General features: G+C 46.2%; 1 protein-coding gene across 4 annotated transcripts in view; it reads right to left on the bottom strand.

Annotated features, from left to right (window-relative positions):
* Window positions 1–13,591, bottom strand: part of TRAF3IP2 (TRAF3 interacting protein 2) — a 46,762-nt gene extending 33,171 nt beyond the window's left edge. For 2 of the 4 annotated variants that reach the window (XM_032275016.1, XM_032275020.1), the window contains exon 1: window positions 13,154–13,591. The gene's annotated coding sequence lies outside the window, so the exon portion shown is untranslated. Of the gene's footprint in view, window positions 1–742; window positions 889–8,351; window positions 8,471–13,153 lie in introns of those variants that run through there. The other 2 variants (XM_032275017.1, XM_032275019.1) reach the window with 2 other exon arrangements.
* Between the last annotated feature and the right edge of the window lie 7,026 nt (window positions 13,592–20,617).

Here is a 20,617-nt window from a genome sequence, read left to right as displayed (position 1 = left end):
TCTACCTAGTAATTTTAGGTCATTCAGAGGCCTTAATTCCCTCTGGGCACTATGCCTGCAACAGAGGTAGACGTGACCATTTGGTTTGCGATGTAGCTGAACCAGCAAGGCTCACTAAACTAGACCTTAGCCTGCAGAGCATTTAGCCCACAGTCCAGGCAATATTGCTTTTAGCTATAAGAAGAACAACTCTTAATTAACCTAACACAGTGAGAAAGAAAACCAGCCTCCTCTTCTCATTCAACTGGTTGAGATGATGCCTTGACCACAGTGGGAGGAAGAAGGCAGTCGAGGGACGAGGCTGCAGAGTAGGTGTTGTAAAAGTGCAAGCAAGTGAAAAGGAAATCCCAGAGGGTTAGTCTACGCCAGGCTTGTACATAGCATACTTCAAACACCATAGAGAGGGAAGGGATTGCGTCTGGATTTTAAAATTCCTACTTTGAATCCAATTCGCATTTCAACCACAAACATTCACTGAGGGCTCACTGTTGTGCCTAAAGTCAGGTTACATAAATTACAGTTCTAAGACAAGTTTCAGAGAGCATGCATTCGCTTTCTCTTGCACCCTGTACCCAATCCAATGGGATCATGGCAGCATTTTGAAATGCTCCCCCTTCACACAGATAGGGCCAGCAGTTTGCCACCAAATGTACTTAACAGCCTATAAAAAGATACCTCACCACTCCCTGCCAAGTGAATGCTCTTTAACACTCTTCTCCCACTTGGTATCAAACTTACCCACCTGCTGCACAATGACCCTTGCTCTGCTTTCTGACACAACAGAAAACTCAGCATCTAATTTCGGGCTGGCTCTCCCTGCATCTCACCATCTCTCCCTTTCCCTGTCCTTGTCCTTTTCAGGCTGTGTGTGTCCTTTCCTCATTGGCTCTGCAGAAAAGGAGACCTCATCAGCTAAAAGGAGACCTGATCAGACCTCATAAAAATGAACAAGTACTGAGACCTGCTAGGCCATAGAGACCCCCACCCAGGTGGCGCTGAAGGCATTAAGAAGCAGACACCCAGATAGAACAGCAGAGCGGGACTACCCGGCGGGTCAACAGCCTTCCAACCTGAGAGCCTCAGAGGGCTGACAGCGTTATGGGCTGAAGGCCTCAAGCAGATTCTGACCCACGTAATTAGTCTCTCTGAACAGGTGATTATTATTAACAAACAGGTGCTCTGTGTTTTCTCATAGACCCAAGATAAACTAGGTAGGCAGCTGGTGCCTGCTTACCAGCAATCAAGAACAAACCAGAAAGTATTCTCCACAAGGGAGCCACGGGGGCAGGGTCGCAGATCCCATGCTTGAAGAATTGTTTTCACCGGTGTATGATATGCATATACTGTTTTGCTACTTTAGAATGCCCCAAGTAGTTTTCCACTTGTGTGGCAAGAGGTGGGGGAGGGGCGTGGTGGGGCCACGTTCTCAGCAAACAATACAATTTACCAAACACTCAGCATTTCTCAGCAAACAAGAGCCTACCAAAAAGACTCATAAATATCACAACTTTTTATTATTTAAAAAATGTTCACCATTTTTCCCCTTTCTTTCTTGTAATTTTTCCACAGTTACGAAATTGCATGTGCCATACAACATGCTCTTCAGCTGGCTGGAAAATAAGTCTTTTTTTCAAGGCCTGGCTGAGTGTTGTGCCATCTTCCACAGGCACTGTGTGCCCACAGCTGAACGGGAGGCAAAGAGATGCAAAAAGTGAGCTGACTAGCAGGACTAATTCCTGTCCTCTCCTTATTGTCATTGGATTCGCTTTCAATCCTCGCCCTTCAGGTACAACTATTTACATTCTTCCTGGATTTTCTAATGTAAATACCTTAGAAGTGCTTTTCTACCCAAAGGAAAAGAAGTTGCAAATTCTACTCTTCTAGCTGAGGAGCCAATAGGGACTTGGAGGAGGCTTTAAAAAAAAAAGGTGATGAGCCCATCATCTCACATACCTGGAAATCTGAGGTCATCATCTGGTGGGAACTCCACAGTTAAAACTGGTCTGGGGCTGGGTGTGGTGGCTCACACCTGTAACCCCAGCACTTTGGAGGCTGAAGCAGAAGGATTACTTGAGCCCAAGAGTTCAAGACCAATGTTGGCAACATAATGAGACCCTGTCTCTACAAAAATTAAATTAGCAAGGTGTGGTGGCATGCTACTCAGGAGGCTGAGGCGAGAGGATCACTTGAGCCCTGGAGGTCCAGCCTGCAGTGAGCCAAGATTGTGCCACAGCACTTTGGCCTGAGTGACAGAGCAAGACCCTATCTCAAGAAATAAAAATAATTTTTAAAAAACTGGTCTGGCCAGGTGTGGTGGCTCACACCTGTAATCCCAGCACTTTGGGAGGCCAAGGCAGGTGGATCACCTGAGGTCAGGAGTTCAAGACCAGCCTGGCCAACATGGTGAAACGCTGTCTTTACTAAAAATACAAAAATTAGCTGGGCATGGTGGTGCACACCTGTAATCCCAGCTACTTGGGAGGCTGAGGCAGGAGAATTGATAGAGCCTGGGAGGTGAGGGTCGCAGTGAGCCGAACTCACGCCATTGCATGAGTGACAAGAGCAAAACTCTGTCTCAAAAGAAAAAAAAAAAAAAAACTAGTCCAAAAAGGAACACATGGTTTTTGAATATTTAGTAAATAAACCCGGCATGGCAAGAAACAACTTCTGATAAAACTATGGAATTAGTAATCTTCAAAAAACAAAACAGACCCTGGTGTTTCAAACATGTCACTATCAAATACTGAAATAGCAGATAATTACAGACTCCAACTATGTGTCCAACTCAATGCTGTGTATCCCCCCTTCTGAAGCACAAGCCCAACAGAAATAATTTTTATACTTTTTAAATAACCACAAGTGATACAAAATTCAACAGGTACAAAAGGGTATGCAGTGAGAGATAATCACAGTAATTTCTGAAGGCACAGAAACATTCTTTCCACCTTCAAGTTGCTGTGATCCAGCCTAAGAGAGGAAACCAAGTAACATGCAGAAAAGCCACAGCCGGCACCTTAGGGCGTGTTTTACCCTCTTCCCTGAATGGTCTTCCCCCACACACAGCTGTTTGGCTCCCTTCCTTTCCTTCAGGTCTTTCCTCTGCTGTCACCTCGCTGTCACCCTGGTCATGCTCTCTAAAACGTTTACACTCTCCTCTCATTCCCATCTCCCTTCCCTGCTTTATCTTCTTCTCCAGCAGTTATCACTGTCTTATATATTACTCAAATGTATATGTTACACTCAAATATCTAATAATCTCCTTTGCTCATCGCCTCTCCCTTCTCCCGGAATATACACTTCTTGGGGGTACGATTTTCTCTTTTCTTTTTCTTTGTGATATGGGGGTCTTGCTCTGTCACCCAGGCTGGAGGGCAGTGCCTAGATCATGGTTCACTGCAGCCTCAAACTCCTGGACTCAAGTGATCCTCCCACCTTGGCCTCCCAAGTAGCTAGGACTATTTACAGCTATATTCTCAATGCCTAGAACTACATCTGGCACATAGTAGGTGCTCAATAAAGATTTGTTGAATGAATACATAATTGATGCCTATTTCAGAGCGGGGACAGGTTCATGTAGCTGGATTAGTGACCACGAGAATGTTGTCAACAACAGTGTTGAGTAGAAAGGAGTATCTGGCAGGCCTGGTCCTCAGTTCTTAAAATTATGCCACATAAGTAACCCTTCCCTCTTCTTTTTTTTTTTCCTCTCACGAACATTAAATGCCCACTATGGTCAAGCACCCAAGGTAGGTCTGGGCCATGCCCAAAGGTCCTGCCCATGGGCAGGATTGACCACAACCCTTACTTGCAGAATAAAGGTGATGCCATCAGCCAGTGTGACGGGAGCATCTGCTCTTAGATTCCAGGCAGGCAGGTGCCGGTCTTCATGCCTCTGCAGAGCTCCACCCAGAAGAGAAAAAGGTGGGGCACGCCTGCCACTGCCACATGGGCCCCTTCCAGCCCCAGCCCCCTGCCTGAACTGGCAGAAAAAGAGCAACCCTGACAACTCTCCCGAGGCAGTCACAGAGAATGATTACAAATGTCACAAAGGGGGCCACCGGCAGATTAATGGGTTATGGTCAGGGATGGCAGTTTTCTCTCTTTTGTCTTTCATGTCAATAGTGTAAAAATACTAAACATTAAAAAATAATCACTCAGTATCTCACCACTGTATTTTTAAAATACGAAAAAGCATTCAGCAGAGGGTGAGAGTGTGTACCCTGGGTAAGCATGGGTGAGCATGACCTGGGGTGGGTTCTGGGGCATACAACCGATGGAACAGCTGTGCATGTGAGCCTGGTTCTTGCTTATTCTGGCCCAAGCCGTTTTTCTGGTTTTCCATTTTTTTTCCCAGGCTTTCTCCATATTTACATGCTTGTAACCCTGGCATGGCCTTTGTTCTAGTCTCTACCAGAGGGTGGCACCTGGATTGAAGTGGAAAAGCCCTGTTTTCCAGCCATGACCTAGGGAGAAAGCACTGACCCCTCATGGGAACAGGAGACCTGCTGGCTAGGACCTTGGGATCCCCCATGCTGGTAGCACCCTGGGTGGTCTCAGGCTCACCAGCACTTCGGCAAATCCTGGTGGGAGAGCAGGGCTGGAGGGTGAGGAGGCCCAGGAGAGTTCCTGGCTCAGAACTCTTCTCCGAGGCTCCAGATACTGATGCCCAGGCCCCACACCTAGAGACTCTTCAGTATTTTTGTTTATGGTATGTAAAATATTAGTGTATTTTTGTTTAAGTCTCACAAGTAAACAGGTCATACTTTGCCAAGGGAAATGTAATCTGTGCGATTTGGTCATAACTATTAGAATTTTAAAAGCTTATGCCCTTTGACCTAGTAATTGCACTTCTAAGAATTTCCTCTGCAGAGAGATACGTTGTTTTTTTTTTTTTTTGCTCAGGAGTTTGAGATGGAGTCTTGCTCTGTCACCCAGGCTGGAGTGCAGTGGCGCGATCTCCACTCACTGAAACCTCTGCCTCCCAGGTTCAAGCAATTCTCTGCCTCAGCCTCCTGAGCTGCTGGGATTACAGGCACCCGCCACCACGCCTGGCTAATTTTTGTATTTTTAGTAGAGACGGGGTTTCACCATCTTGGCCAGGCTCGTCTTGAATTCCTGACCTTGCAATCCACCCACCTCGGCCTCCTGAAGTGCTGGGATATGTACATCTTGTGTGAAATGAAGAGGCTCTGAAGACAGGCAATGCAGCAGTGTTCATAATAGCTAACACTGGACATGGCCCACGTCTAAAGGTTCTGATTTTTAAAGCTGTAGTATATCTGTACAATAAGCACTCCACAACCTTTAAGAAAGAATGAGGAAGGGCTGTGTGAACTCAAATGGAACTATCTCTAAGAATTATTAAGTTAAAAAACTCAAGAGTGGCACAGTGTGTAGGGTATGCCATCCTTCGTATGATATAAGGTTGTATGTCTGCCATCTCAAAAAGAAATGAGGAACAGTGGCTGCCTCTGGGAAAAGAACTGGATGGCTGGGAATGGGGTAGGAAAGAGCTTTGCTTTTCAGAACACTTTATACCGTTTAAGTTTTGTAACAAGTACATTTATATAGACTTAAAAGATAAAAAATGGAAAGGAAAGGCTCTGCTAGTGATTCTGATGCTTACAAAGATTAAGAACCAATGCGAATGAGGAACTCATGAGACCACCCAGGAGAGAGTGAACATATTTCTTCAAATATAAAAAATCCATTCAGCAGCGGATGAGAACATGTGCCTCAGGTACACATGGGTGGGCACAAGCTGGGACAGAGCTGATTTCCAGGGACATACAGCTAAACCCCAAAGACGACAGTAGCTTTTCTTTCCTTTTTTTTTTTTTTTTGAGACTAGGTTTTGTTGCCCAGTGGCGTAATCACGGTTCAATGCCGCCTTGCCCTCCTGGGATCAGGTATTCCTCCCACCTTAGCCTCCCATGTTGCTGGGACCACAGGTGTGCATCACCATGCCCAGTTATTTATTTGTTGTAATGACGGAGTCTCGCCATGTTGCCCAGGCTGGTCTCGAATTCCTGGGCTCAAGGAATCCTTCTGCCTCAGCCTTCCAAAGGGCTGGGATTACAGCCGTGAGCTACCGCACCCAGCCTGACAACAACTTTTCATCTCTGGACTCTCATCACCATTTGGACTATGAGCTGTGGTTCTGGCTCTTGGATCTGACTGGCATCTGTCCTCAAATCTCTGTCAGTTTCTCCAGGTCCCTTGCTTTGTCTCCTTTCTGCCTCCTCGGGCCTGAGACCTTTCTCTGGGCTCCTCTACTCTGCCCCGAGCCACCTAGTTTTACAAATAATATCACATCCAGATGTCAGCAGCCCTGACATCCATGTGACAATGCTCCCTTGGTGTCCCAGCGACAGATTTGCCCATGCTTCACCCTCTTTCTTTGTACACAGCTCTCAGTGAACCCCCTTGAGCTGCCTCCAACTCTGCTCATGTCTGCTCCCAGCAACCTTTTCCTCCTCTAGCACAATCTTCCTTAACTCACTAGTTTTTTAAACAGAGCGTTAGTCTTCACAACGCTACCTTTCTGATCTCACAGTTCATCAAAAAGCTTTTTCTCCCATCGTGCCTGCCTCCCTTTCTTCAGGTCCGTCAGACTCCACCCTGGCCTTTGTGGAAGCCAGTCTGTCCCAGGGCACACATGAACAGGCCTAATGCCCAAATTCACAGTGAACTGTGGCTCTGCCTTCCAGATGAGCTTACCCTAAATCAACACATATTTCCAGGGTGTGGGAAAGTATGTAATACTTAAATGCACAGGCTCTGGGTTCAGACTCCGTAGGGTTAAATTCTCCCTGTGCCATCTAGTGGCATGATTAGATCTGTGTTCTTGACAAAGTTACCGAACTTCTCTGGGCCTCACTTTTCTCATCTGCAAAATAGGGAAAATAGCAACACTTCTCCATAGCGGTGTTGTGAGGATAAAGAGTAGATACAAATAAAGTACTGAATGTAGAGCCTGCCCCCATCAAGCTCTCAAAAACCAATGGCTATTTTTTAAAATTTTTACCGCAACTACAGCTGCAGTTGTTATCTGGCTTTGGAGCTCTCTTTTTAAAGGCAGTATTCCCTGGTTTTACACTCAGGTGCTAATCCTATTCCATGAAGCTAATGTATAGAGACCGTATCTTTTTAACGAACATGGGTATTTATGAGTCATTTCCGGCACATTTGATACACATCATCTCCTTTGGTTCTTAAAACAAGCCTAGGCCATAAGCAGGGTAAGTGTTACCCCTTTGCCATTCCTGTTTGACAGAGGCTTAGACACAGAGTAGCTTTCCCATAGTCACTTAACAAGTGATGGGTGAAGCCAAATCAAGCCTTTAGATCTGCAAGCTCTTTCCATTAAACCATATAAATCAGGGGCTGGCTAACTTTTTCTGCAAAGGAGACAGATAGTAAATAGTCTATGCTTTATAGGCCACATGCTGTGTCTGTCTCGTATTCTGCTTTTTTTTTTTTTTTTTTAATAGAAAACATCTTTTAGCCAGCCTCAGTGGCTCATGCCTGTAATCCCAGCACTTTGGGAGGGCGAGGTGGGTGAATCACAAGGTCAGGAGATCAAGACCATCGTGGCTAACACGATGAAACCCCATCTCTACTAAAAATACAAAACATGAGGCAGGCGTGGTGGCATGTGCCTATAGTCCCAGCTACTCAGGGGGCTGAGGCAGGAGAATCGCTTGAACTCGGGAGGCGGAAGTTGCAGTGAATCAAGATCGCGCCACTGCACTCCAGGCTGGGTGACTGAGCAAGACTCTGTCTCAAAAAAAAAAAAAAAGGAAAAAGAGAAAACATCCTTTAAACATATAAAAACCATTCTGAGCAATAGGCTGGTGCTAAAAACAGGTTATGGTAAATTTTGGCTCTAGGGTTGTAGTTTACTGTTGATATAGATTACAGGCTGATAAGCCAAAATACAAACCTAATGAAACTGACATACTTAAGAAACTACTCTTTGTTAGCAATCATTGTTAATATTTATTGAATGGTTACTATGTGGGAGATGCTGTTACAAGTGTGATAGATGTATTAACTTACTTAATTCTCACAGCCACTCTATTTTATAGGTACTATCGTCAGCCCCATTTTACAGATGGGAAAAGTGAGACACAGAGAAGGTAAGTAACTTTTCCAAGGTCACACGCCCAGTAAGTAGCAGAGCTGGGATTCAAATCTAAGCAGGTTGGCACCAGAGCCTGTGCACTTAACTGCTTGCATCCCGGTTGGGAGCACAGACTGGTTCAGCTATTAGGAGGAAAAAAAGGGGGATGGGGAAGCCACGTAACCCCTAGAAGATTCTGGAATAAATATGCTTCAGAGCCATTCACCTTGAAACTGAGGAGGTATGGAAGCAGGCCACCTGTGTTCCGTACGGCATCGCCAGGCTGGAAATCTGCCATGGCTTTTCTTCACGCCATGACAATAGAGGATACAGATGAGGCTGCAGAGGTATCTTGATTTCAGAAAAGCACTTGATTGGATCTCATTAAATTTTAATCATAAACTGAATTCAAAATAAATTGAAAACTGGTTGACAGAGCACCAACAAAGGGTGATGATAAATGGTGATGCATCTAGAGGGGGCCTATCTTCCAGGGGACAACTCTAAGGCAAGGACGGATGGGATTTAATGAAGGTGTTATGTCCCCGGAAGAAGACAAATAGCACGGCAAGGAACAGAGGAAGGGCAGGAGTGAGCAGCCTGAGTAATTAATAAACCATATTATCAGCTCTTCCATAATCAGGCCTCGGTGTTCACAACAGCTTAGATTTTTTTCTCAGGCTTTCTTTGAGTCAGGAATAGGTTTGAAGAGTCCTAGAGACACACAGCATGAATATTTCAGGTGGGCATAAAAAAGACATCTTTAAATTTATAGCTGGGAGAATCCTAAGATCTACTTTGGATCAGAAACTCAATTATAAGATTCTCAAGGCCTCACTTCATTCCCCGGAGAATAATCTTTTAAATAAGTGTCCAAAAGTCATGGATATAAAAAAAAAATCTTTAAACTCATTAATGTCCTTTGTTTACTGCCCAGATGCATGCAAACTTTCATAACACTGATTTGCTTAGCGGAAGGTTGATTTTAAGTGAACTGTTCAGCTCAGATTCAAACTCCAGTGAACAAATACTTCCAAATTTACTTGCAGAATTTCCCAGACAGAGAAGTTCTTCCATTGGGCTTGCCAGAGGATTTGAAATAGTGGTGAGCCCTGGAAGGAAGGGAACATTTACTGGCCCTTGGACATAACCCAGCACAGTAAGACTCACATCAGGCCGAAGGCAGTGCAGTGTGAACTGACCTGATTTGAGAAGTTTGCTGTTGGACTCCTCTGAGCTACTAAACGAGGAGGAGAAGGACTAATGGGAACACGCTGACTCCATCCCTTTAGAAATTGTAATAAACATTTAGAGAACAACCTCAAACCAGCCCATGTTGTTTTTTTCTCTGTCGTCATTGTTTTTTTGTTTCTTCAGATAAGATGGTTTCTCTAAGTACACATGTGTGATCCTTAATTCAGCCCCAGCCACAGAGTGAAGGAGAGGAAGGGGTAGAAAGGAAGGAAGGAGAATGGAGAGAAGGAAAGTGGGGAAACGCTGAAAGATTTTTTTGTATTTGCCCTTTATTGGTGTAGGAGAGATACTTATTTAACTTGTAATGTTTATGTAGTGCTGGGTGTGAGAAGGGGCAGTTGGAAGGGAAGGGAAAGAATGAATACAGGTGAAAGGCAAGAGTCTGGGTAAGCTGGAAGGCCGGGAAGAGTTTGGACAGGCAACTCAGAGTAGGAAGAGAGGTCAGAGCTGGGAGGGAGACCTGTTGACTCTGGGAAGGGAAAAGGGAAAAAACATTGGCATCCTGACTGCAGGAAAACAATGAAGCAGCAGAGAGCCAAGTATCCCTCATTGCTGGGGGAGCTGCCAAGACCCCAGGCAGTTAGGTCTGTGGGTACAAGGAGAGGGGCACAGGCCGGGAGCTCTGGTCAGTCCTGGCCCTCCTAAAGGGCTTCAGTTGAGCTGCCTTATCAGGGAACCAAGCCAAACCAGCATAGCCCTAAGGATCACCCCATGGATTGAAGCCCACCCCGCTTCAGCTAGTCTGCAACTTCTGGTATCCAGGAAGGTCTGTGCATATACAAGGCGCGCACACACACAAGGCGCGCACACACACACAAGACACACACACAAGGCACGCGCACACACACAAGGCACATGCACACACACAAGGCATGAGCACACACACACAGGGCATGTGCATACACACAAGGCATGAGCACACACACACAAGGTATGCACACAAGGCACACACACACAACGCACGCGCACACAAAGGCACGCACACACACAAGGCACAGGCACACACAAGGTGCACACACACAAGGCACACGCACACACACAAGGCACACACAAAGGCACGTGCGCACACACAAGGCACGCGCGTGCACACGCACGCACACAAGGCACGCACACACAAGGCGCACGCACACACACAAGGCACACACACACAAGGCACACACACACACAAGGCACGCATACAGCTACAGAATGAGCTGAGTCGTCACAACCAAGCACATGTATGCTCCTAGGAGGCCTGCTGGGCACGGGAGGCAAAGACAGTTGGAGAAAGGATAGCCTGGGTTTCATGAACTAAAAATATCTTGGTGACAACGCATTGGGAAGAAACAGGAGAGGCCCAGAGGGGCAGCTTCTTGATTCCAATCCCCAGATGCTTTCTCACGGAAGGGCTGCAGGATTGTTTTGATAAGGAAATGTGATCAAACATCAGAGGCCATTTCGTTGGATCTGAAAGGAATTTAAAGTTGAATGTGCCTCATCTGTGTTCTCTCTCTCTCTTTTCTGCAGCATTGCTTGCAATTCATGTATGTTTTAAGAAGCTAATCTAAAATTGCCTGCAGCAGAAAAATGATTTGAATTCAGGATATTTCTGAGATTTCCATTCTGCAGTGTGTAAAACATAGATTTAATTTAGACAAACTACCCTACCATAATCTTTCTGAATGCCTGTTAAAGCCTGCAAATATGACAGTCTTCTCCTCTTCATTTTCAGAGCATCTGAAAGTCACTAACTCCTTAATCCCGGGAGAAGCAGGCTTTAACATTTTCTGTCTCTACACCCTCCAAAAATGAGTAACCCTGAGTTAAGAGCCTTTCTATCTGGCATGTTGGTACATTACCCAGACTTCATTCCTGTTTAGCCCACCCCACGCGATGAACAGAGCAGAGTAACTACATTATCCATCTCTTGATGCTTTGTCACGGAATGACTGGTAGCTGCAGCAGCAGATTAAGAATGACTGTGGTGTGTGGCCTTTAAGGATTAGAGGAAGGCTGGCAAGCGCACAATAGTTAGCCTGCTTTCAGATAATGGTGCATCATTGTTTGAAAATAAAATCAGGAATTCATTGCAGGTGAAATATCTTGAAATTCCTGTCCTTTCATCCCAGGGAAATAGAGAGAAATGCTTAAAAACATGGCATGGATATACTGGGACCTTTATATCCCACAGAAACAGATTAGCAATACCAAAAGCCCTGCATCAGCCCATCCCTGTCAGCTAGAGCCTGTTTGAACTGTATTGATGGCAAGTAATTGCCAAAAAGAAGCAATAACACTTGTTTTTTAAGTCAGGGTCTGGAAAAGGTTAAGGATTCTGTGTATCCGCCATCTAATAATGTGTCTAATCACAGTCCTCACCCTTACATGGTATTAGGATGTGTTTCACAATTTCCCTTCCCCTCCCATTAAAGGCCCCACACACAGTGACTGGTCCAGCTACAGCAGTAACTCTGGCTTCTGGAGCTGGGCTTGTCTGCCAGTTCTCTGGCCTGCCTTGACTCTGTGGGCAATATAGCACGATGATCCTTCCTAGGTAACCCAAATGGAATATGAACTAATTCGAGAAACTCCCTGTTTTCTCCTATTTGGCTAGAGCCAATAATAAGGTCTTAATTCCAGGCAGCTCTCCCGCAGAGCCACGTGTCCCCCAGCCTCTCACCCTGCTACTTTACCTCTAATTCAAAGCAGCTGCCATGGAAGAGATGCGAGCACCTACCAAGCATTTGGTAGCATGCTGGATTCCAGGGGGTAGAAACCTATCAGGAAACAAAGTCCTTTTCCTCAAGGGGCTTACCAACGGATAGTGGGAGGTAAAATTAAAATATGTGAATAACCAGTAAACAAAACAAGTCTCGAAGACCACCCATTACCGCTACCCCTATGGGACTATGCTGGCTTTGTTTTATAAGGGAATTTGACTCACTTATGTTAGTTCACCACCCCCCATCAATTTACTGATGAAGAAATCCAGACCTAGGGGAGTCAGACTGAATTGCCTCAGTCATAGAACCACAAGAAGTGAAGAACAGGGAACCAAGTTTCTTGTGTTTTTAAAAAATTATTTGGCATCTTGTTCTCCTGTTCCAAAAAAAAAAAAAAAAAAAACCTATTCTAAGATACCATCTTGAACTTGAAAGTCACAAGAAGCGTGATTAGCTTCTAAGATCACGTACTGGCATTTCTCCCCCTTGTTCCCAAAGGCTCCGCGGAGCGCCAGCCTGGGAGGGCTGGAGGACGGCTGCGGAGAGGGCCCGGGAGGCGGCTCACAGCCAGCACACGACTCCGCAGAACTTCCTGGCCCAAGAAGGCGCTGTTGGTCCCCACCCCCGCCCCCCTCACGAAACAGGGATCGAGAAAACTCTGCCACTGACGTGTTCTGGGGCCGAAAGCCAATTACTTAATCTTTGCCATCCCTGGCTCTCTCCTTGGAGAAGTAGGGCTTGAATTCTTAGTGGAAACTTGTGGGGACACTAAGTACCCACACGAAGTGTCCCCAGGCAGCTCCGAGCTGTCCTGTGTGCGGACCTCCTCTCCTCAAAGGGTTAACCCGGCGGGGCGCTAGGGCCTGAAATACTATACCAGCAACACACCCAATTTCTTAGCTGTCAATTTCTCAGCTAAGATGGTCTCTGTGCAGTCGAGGTAAAGGAGGGGAGAGCAAGACAGAGGAAGGTAGAGGCAGAACATTTCAGTAAAGGAGAAACAGCGTGTTTTGGAAAATAGGTCAGTGGTGAAGAAATAAGACCAGGCAAGTGACAACTCCGAATAACTTACCTTAGAACCACCACGGACAGACAGACCGGGCCCGGGGGTGGTCGGCTGTCGGCGGCTACTCGTCTCTCTCCACCTTGGGTCGCCCTCGGCCTCCCTCCACCCTCTCCGGGCCCAGGTAAGTAGAAGAACAGGCTCTGAAGCAGGAAGTGGAAGCTGTATGCAAATTTCTACGGAGCCTAGGAAGCCTCTGCTCAAAATCTCCCTGTGGGCAGTGAATCAACGGCTGAGGAGTCACTTTATTTCTTAAAACAGAAACCTCCTTCATTCATGAGAAAGGGCCAGTGACCAATTAGGCGGCATTTTTGCTTTCACCACCCAGCTAAGAAGCGGCCCAGGAGTGGGCCGAACCTCCGTGTAGTCGCAGTGCCCTCGCCTGGGAAGGTGTCTCCGGGAGGAGAGTGAACTTGAGTGTTAACACTGAGGAATCTTTAGCAGCTTCAAAGGAGCAAAGGAGGCGATGGGGGGACAAATAATGGGGAGGAAGAGGGAGCCGAGCTTCTTCCATTCTCCTCTAACTGCTTAAAACATCAGCATTTGCTGCCCATAACCACTAAGGGGGACTCACTGACCATGCCCCTGCACACACGTGTACACACATGCACACACATGCCTGTGGCCTGTGCACACACACCACCCTATTGTCAGGCACAGAAAAGTAGTTAATTTTAAGAACACACACACACACACACACACACACACAACCACACACCTCCTCTGGCTGCATTTTCCATGACCTCAAGTTTATTTTCTCCCCTTCTTTTCCCATTGTTTAATAGTAGCCTGCAGAATTTACTGCATAAAGCAGTGCTGCAGTCAGGACGATACCCAGCGATGTGTGTAGAGAGAGAGGCAGCTACCTTTCGGGGCAGCAGGGGGTGATGGGAGCAGTGTTAGCTGGAGCTTTGGAGTCAGGGGGACCTGGGTACGAACTCAGCCATGTCACTGGCCAGCTGGGCACCCTGGGCAGGCACATCATGATCCTGGTGCTGGACTTGTCTGCCTGATGAAGGGGTCCCAGTGCCAGCCCATTCAGTCGCCTATCTCTCTACTCTCATCAAGGGGACAGGCCCCAGAGCAACCCTGTCCAGAGTGTACCAGGTTCTGCTCAAGCAGGATACAGGAAGCGGATTGCTCAACATTCCACAAGCAGAGAAAATGCAGCTTGTTTTTAAGATAGCATACACAGGTTGTATGCATTTCGGTATATCCTTAAAACAGAATATGATGCAGCTATTCAAAATCAATATGTATGTATTATCTGAGCCACTAACATGAAAAAGTGGCTCTGAGATATTATTTAACATAGAGTATTATCTTATTTTTTGCTAATATCTGTGACATATACACACACATATATATGTATATCAATTTTTTTTTTTTAAGCGACAAGGTCTCACTCAGTCCATTGCCCAGGCTGGAGAGCAGTGGTGCAATCATAGCTCACTGCAGCCTTGACCTCCTGGGCTCAAGCCATCCTCGTACCTCAGTCTCCTGGGTAGCTGGGACACTGCCACACCCAGCTAATTTTTTATTTTTTGTAGAGACAGGGTCTCCCTGTGTTGCCGAGGCTGGTCGTGAACTCCTGGTCTCAAGGGATCCTCCCATCTCAGCCTTCCAAAGTGCTGGGATTACAGGTGTGCACCACTGCACCCAGCACAGCATAGAGATTTGTATTTGTTCACCACTGGGCCCCAGGGCACCTAGCACACTGCCCTGCCTAGAACACTGTAGGCCATCACTATATATCTGTCCAGTGACCAAGTTAGAAATATCTGGAAACATGGTGGCCAAACTGTTTAGTGATGCTCACTTCAAGGGAATGCAATTGAGGAAAATTGGTGAGGATGGAGGGGAACTTTACAATACATACATATGGACTATTTGATTCCTTTTTTCACAATAACATATAGGACTTTTTCATTCAAAACAATGAAGTTTTTTAAAAATAATATTTATTATCTTGGCTTTGAAGGTTCTGCTTCAAAATTATGATTAGAATCATCTTTGGAGGGTAGGAAAAAATAGCATTCTCTGTGGTCCAGTTGGTACCAGGGTACTTTGAAAGAGCTACTGGAGTTATGAAATGAGAAGAGAAAAGCAAAGAAGAATGGCAAGGGGAGGAGCTAGGAGGGGTAGTGAGGGGAGGGGGAGTGGAAATATTTCCATTTCTCTTGGTTGCCCTTAAATGGATTGGGAAAGGCCTGAAGATGCTCTGCCCGAGTATCACCTCTGAAATACAGCCCGCCAGGGAGAACGAGGGAAACTTTTCTCCAGTTCTCCACCAACTGTTTTCCTGGCTGTGAGACCTGAGGGCCCTGTGGGAAGAACACCCAGTGTCGAAGAGCTGCTTTTCATTGCTGTTGTCTAGGCCTTCCTCCTGTCTAAATTTTTTTTTTTTTTTTTTTTTTTTGGGTGGGGTCTCATTTTGTTGCCCAGGCTGCAGTGCAGTGGCACGATCTCGGCTCGCTGCAACCTCCACCTCCTGGGTTCAGGCGATTCTCTTGCCTCAGCCTCCTGAGTAGCTGGGATTATGGGCACCCTCCACCACACCCGGCTATTTTTTTGTATTTTTAGTAGAGACGGGGTTTCACCATGTTGACCAGGCTGATCTCGAACTCCTGACCTCAGGTAATCCACCAGCCTCGTGTCTAAATTTATCATGAGCAGAAAGGCAGGCACTTGCGGAATGAGTTCATGGCTCTCTTCTAGAAGCCTCTGCTGGGGCCCTGGACTGAAAAGCAGCCTGAGGATGGATAGTATTTAGAGAGGGTGTCCTGGACAAGAAACCTCCTCTGAATCTGCCTGAAGCAGTTACGGTAAAGTACGGGTGACCCAGGTGAACACATATAGCTTTTGAGTTGCTGTCATGGGGGAGCAACTCTTCACTGAGGACCTACCCTATACTCCCTTTGAGCACATTTCATCCCCCAAACAGTTCTATGAGGTGCATTCACTATCATTCCCACTTTACCTTTGAGGATTCCGGGGCTCAGAGATACTGAGTAATTTCTGCAAGATCACACAGCTCATCTGTGGAGGAGACAAGCCCACAGCAGTCTCCCTTCCAGGTGGATGTTATTACTGTCCCCTCCCCGTGCCCCGCCACAGCCCCCCAACCCCTACACTCCATTGCCTTGTTGCCATCTGTCCTTCCTACATGCTTGGGTGGAGCACAGGTAACTTGCTTTCTTTGCACAACTCTTGACAACGCTCAAGAAAGGGAAAAAAAGTGTAGACAATAAAAGTGTGAGGCTGTGACCGTGCCAGTCAGCCTGGTGCTGTGTTTATATGGTAAGGGTTGCTGTACAGATAATAAGTAGAATAGTCAAGATATGGGTCAGTCTTCTCCCCCCTGTTAGAAATCTAGAAGGGCAGCATTTGTGTTTGCCAGATCCTAGAGTTTGCTCAGTGAATTAGTCAGGGTTCTGCAGAGAGAGAATCAATAGGATTACCTCTGAGATTATGGAGGCTGAGAAGTCCTGTGACACACTGTGTGCAAGCCAGACACCCCAGGATGCTGGTAGCATGGCTCAGTCCAAGTCTGAAGGCCTCAGGACCAGGAGAGCTGATGGTGTAATTCTCAGGCCAAGATCAAAGCCCTGAGAACCCAGGGGCCACTGGTGTAAATGCTGGAGTCCAAAGGCTTGGGAGCCTGGAGTCCTTGTGCAATAACAGGAGAGGAAGGGTGTAACCCAGTTCCAGCAGACAGATCGATCGACCGTTCACCTTTTCTCTGATTTTATTCTCTCCGGACCCCCAGCAGACTGAATAGTGCCCACTCACATTCAGTGTGGCTTTTCCCCACCTAGTCCACTCAGACTCACATGCTAATCTCCTCTGGAAACACCCTCACAGGCACACCCAAAACAAATGCTTTACTAGGTTTCCAAGCATTCCTTAATCTAGCCAAGTTAATACCTAACCATCACACTCTGTCATCGTCAATTCCGGCTGCTGTAACAGAATGCCATAGACTGGGTGGCTTAAAGAACAAATATTTGTGTCTCAAAGTTTAGGAGGCTGGAAAATTCAAGATCAAAGCACTAGAAAATCTGCTGTCTGATGAAGTCTTACCTCCTGGTTCATGAGTGGCCATTTTCTCATTGTGTCCTCACATGGTGGAAAAGGGGCCGAAGAGTTCTCTGAGGTCCCTTTTATAAGGACACTAATCTCATTCATGAGGTCTCCACCTATGACTTAATTACCTCCCAAAGGCTCTCATTTCAATACATGAGTTTTGGGGGGATACAACATTCAGTCTATAACACTTAGTATATGAGTCCGTTTTCATGCTGCTGATAAAGACATACCCAAGACCAGGTAATTTATACAGGAAAAAGGGCTTAATAAACTTACAGTTCTGTGTGGCTGGAGAGGCCTCACCATCATGGCAGAAGGCAAGGAGGGGCAAGTCACATCTTATGTGGATGGCAGCAGGCAAAGAGAGAGCTTGTGCAGGGAAACTCCCCTTTTTAAAACCATCAGATCTCATGAGACTTACTTACTCTCATGAGAACTGCATGGGAAAGACCTGCCCCCATGACTCAATTACCTCCCACTAGGTCCCTCCCACAACACATGGGAATTCAAGGTGAGATTTGGGTGGGGACACAGCCAAACCATATCACTTAGTGTTTTTTAAAAAGGCATAAGAAGATAAAGACTATCTTATTCCACTCCCATAAACAAAGCCAACCAAACCATTTGGATCTAATGCTTAGAAACTCTATTCTATAGCATTAATCTATGTAAAGGGAAAGGATTCATTCCTTGGACAAACCTTGATTTTACATTTTTAAAAGCTGTAACTTCAAGTACTGAAAAAGCAAAGTGATACCATGACATTTCATGTGGAAGAGAAGACAATTACTATCATGTTCTTCCCTGTGAAGGGCCCTTGTCCAAAGGGTCCAGTGTGCTCAAACACCAACTGGCTAACTCTCCCCGCAACCCCTCAGTGGACAGTCACTGCTAGGGTCTGAATGTTTGTGTCCCCCCAAAATCCATGTTTTGGGGGGACACAAACCCTATCTGCAATGTGATGATATTAAGATGTGGGGCCTGTAGGAGGTGATTAGGTCATGAGGGTGGAGCCCTCAGGCATGGGATTAGTGCCCTTTAAAACAGACCCAAGGGAGCCTCCTGGCCCCTTCTACCGTGTGAGGACACATCTATAAGGAACAGGCCCTCAGCAGACACCAGATCTGCCAGCACCTTGGTCTTGGACTTCCCAACCTTCAGAACAGTGAGCAAAGCATTTCTGTTGCTTATAAATTACTTGGATAAGGTATTTTGTTATAGCAACCAGGACAGACTGAGATGGCCACAGACGAGTTGCTGCTGGGGCAGAAACAGGAAGAGGAGAAATGGTTAGGCTCCCAGTGTCGGCTCCTGCCACACCAGACCCGCTGTAGTCCCATGGCCTGCAGTGAGCACCTGCCTTATTCCAGCATGTGCTAAGTGCTAGGCATGTAAGTGGAAAGATTCTCGACATGTCTCTTTCAGAAGCAAAAACTGCTGATGTAAGCAGTTCCAAACTAGCTACTAGACAAAGCTGTAGCATCCACCAGCTGCTTCTGTTCCACTGCTTTGGTGGGCTGCTTCCAGTCTAGAGAGGATGCCCTGCAGGGCCCTGGATGATACCAGAACTGGCTACCACCCTCCGCCACCACCTCCTGCCGAGCTCCTGGACCCTGCTCTGCTTTCCCAGTGACCCTTCCCTCTGCATGAGCTCCTTTCTGGAACCAGCTCTTGTTCTGTCATCAGATTCAGTCAGGACCTCTTGAATGGAAGTCCTGGTACCGTGGATTCTCAAGAAGGAAGAGTTAGCTCTCAGTTTGTTTTTTCTTTCTGAGGGGTTCCTTGACTCCAGTTCAAATTTATTTATTTATTTATTTTGAGACAGAGTCTTGGTCTGTTGCCCAGGCTGGAGTGCAGTGGTGAGATCTTGGCTGACTGCACCCACCACCTCCCGGGTTCAAGTGATTTTCCTGCCTCAGCCTCCTGAGCAGCTGAGTCTACAGGTGCCCGCCACCATGCCCAGCTAATTTTTGTATTTTTAGTAAACATTGGGCTTTGCCACAGCTGGTCTCGAACTCCTGACCTCTGGTGATTCACCTTCCTCAACCTCCCAAAGTGCTGGGATTACAGACGTGAACCACAGTGCCCGCCCCCCAGTACAAATTTGTTAGCCTCCTTCCCCTACTAAGGGAAGACTGGGGACAGCAGGCTTTATCAAGCTACAAAAGGTCCTGTTAAACAATGGATGCCTGTTGTCTTACATTTGCATCCTTACTTGGGGAGCACTCTCAAGTTCTGGGAAAATTCGAGATGATCTCTTCCAAGATGACTGACTCTCCGTGGTCACCTTGACTCAAAGGTTTGGCAGCTTCTTTTGCTCAAAAGTGACTAGGTTCTGTATGCTAGGCTTCCCATGACTTCACCACAATAGTTGTAGCTAACCTCGAGAGAGCACTTACTGAGTGCCTGCAGGGTTCTGAGCACTTTGCATGCAGTCACTCATTTACCACTCACAACACCTCCGTGAAGTAGGTACTATGAGATCAGCTGCCTTTCACTGATCATCTAGTACATGCAAGGTGATTTTCACCATCTTTATAATGAAGTGGAGAAATTTACTCACTAGAATTCCAGAATTTCTCTTCAAAAAAAAACAAAAAAAAAAACAGGTGAATAGAGTCCAGATTCTGCTTCCTATGAAGGCTGAACACAGCAGGGCAGGTCAGAGGAGAGGAAGTGTTTGGAAAGGGACAAAGGGACAATGACAAGGTAGCGTGGGGCCAGCAGAGGGTGGGGGGAGATGTAGCAGTGTGGCAGTAAGAGTAGACAGGACAGGGAGGAACTTTAACATGCTTTGCTGTGTGACCCATTACGTAAATTCTTGTGCCCTTCAAGACAATCAATCAGAAAGTTCTACGTTATTCTTCGAGTTTTCTCTAGTTGGATTTACTCAGTTTGACTTTTAGATGTGTCCATAGACAGCTTTATTTTGTTCACATTTTAAAATTAGGATGTTTAGTATAAAAAAAATCTATCGAGTGTTGGAAAGGATGTGGAGAAATTGGAACACGTGCGTACTGTTGGTGGGAACGTAAAATGCTACAGCTGCTATGGAAAACACTGTGACAGCTCCTCAGAAAATTAAAAATAGAATTACATAGGATCCAGCAATTTCACTCCTGAATATATATGTATATATACACCCCAAAGAAATGAAAGCAGAGACTCAAACAGGTACCTGTACACCTATATTCTTAACAGCATTATTTGGGAGAAGCAAGCCAGAGGCAGAAACAATCCAAGTGTTTATCAACAGATGAATGGGAAAACAAAATGTGGTCTGCACATACAATGGAATATTATTCAGCCTTAAAAAGGAAGGAAGTTCTGACCCATGCTGCAACACGGATGAACCTTGACATTATGCTAAGTGAAATAAGCCAC

This window comes from Sapajus apella, unplaced genomic scaffold (genome assembly GCF_009761245.1).
Source record: "Sapajus apella isolate SASKATOON/1434 unplaced genomic scaffold, GSC_monkey_1.0 scaffold6, whole genome shotgun sequence".
Classification (NCBI taxonomy): Eukaryota; Metazoa; Chordata; class Mammalia; order Primates; family Cebidae; genus Sapajus; species Sapajus apella.
Note: the sequence above shows the minus strand (reverse complement) of the source record. Positions and strands in the feature narration are given on the sequence as shown.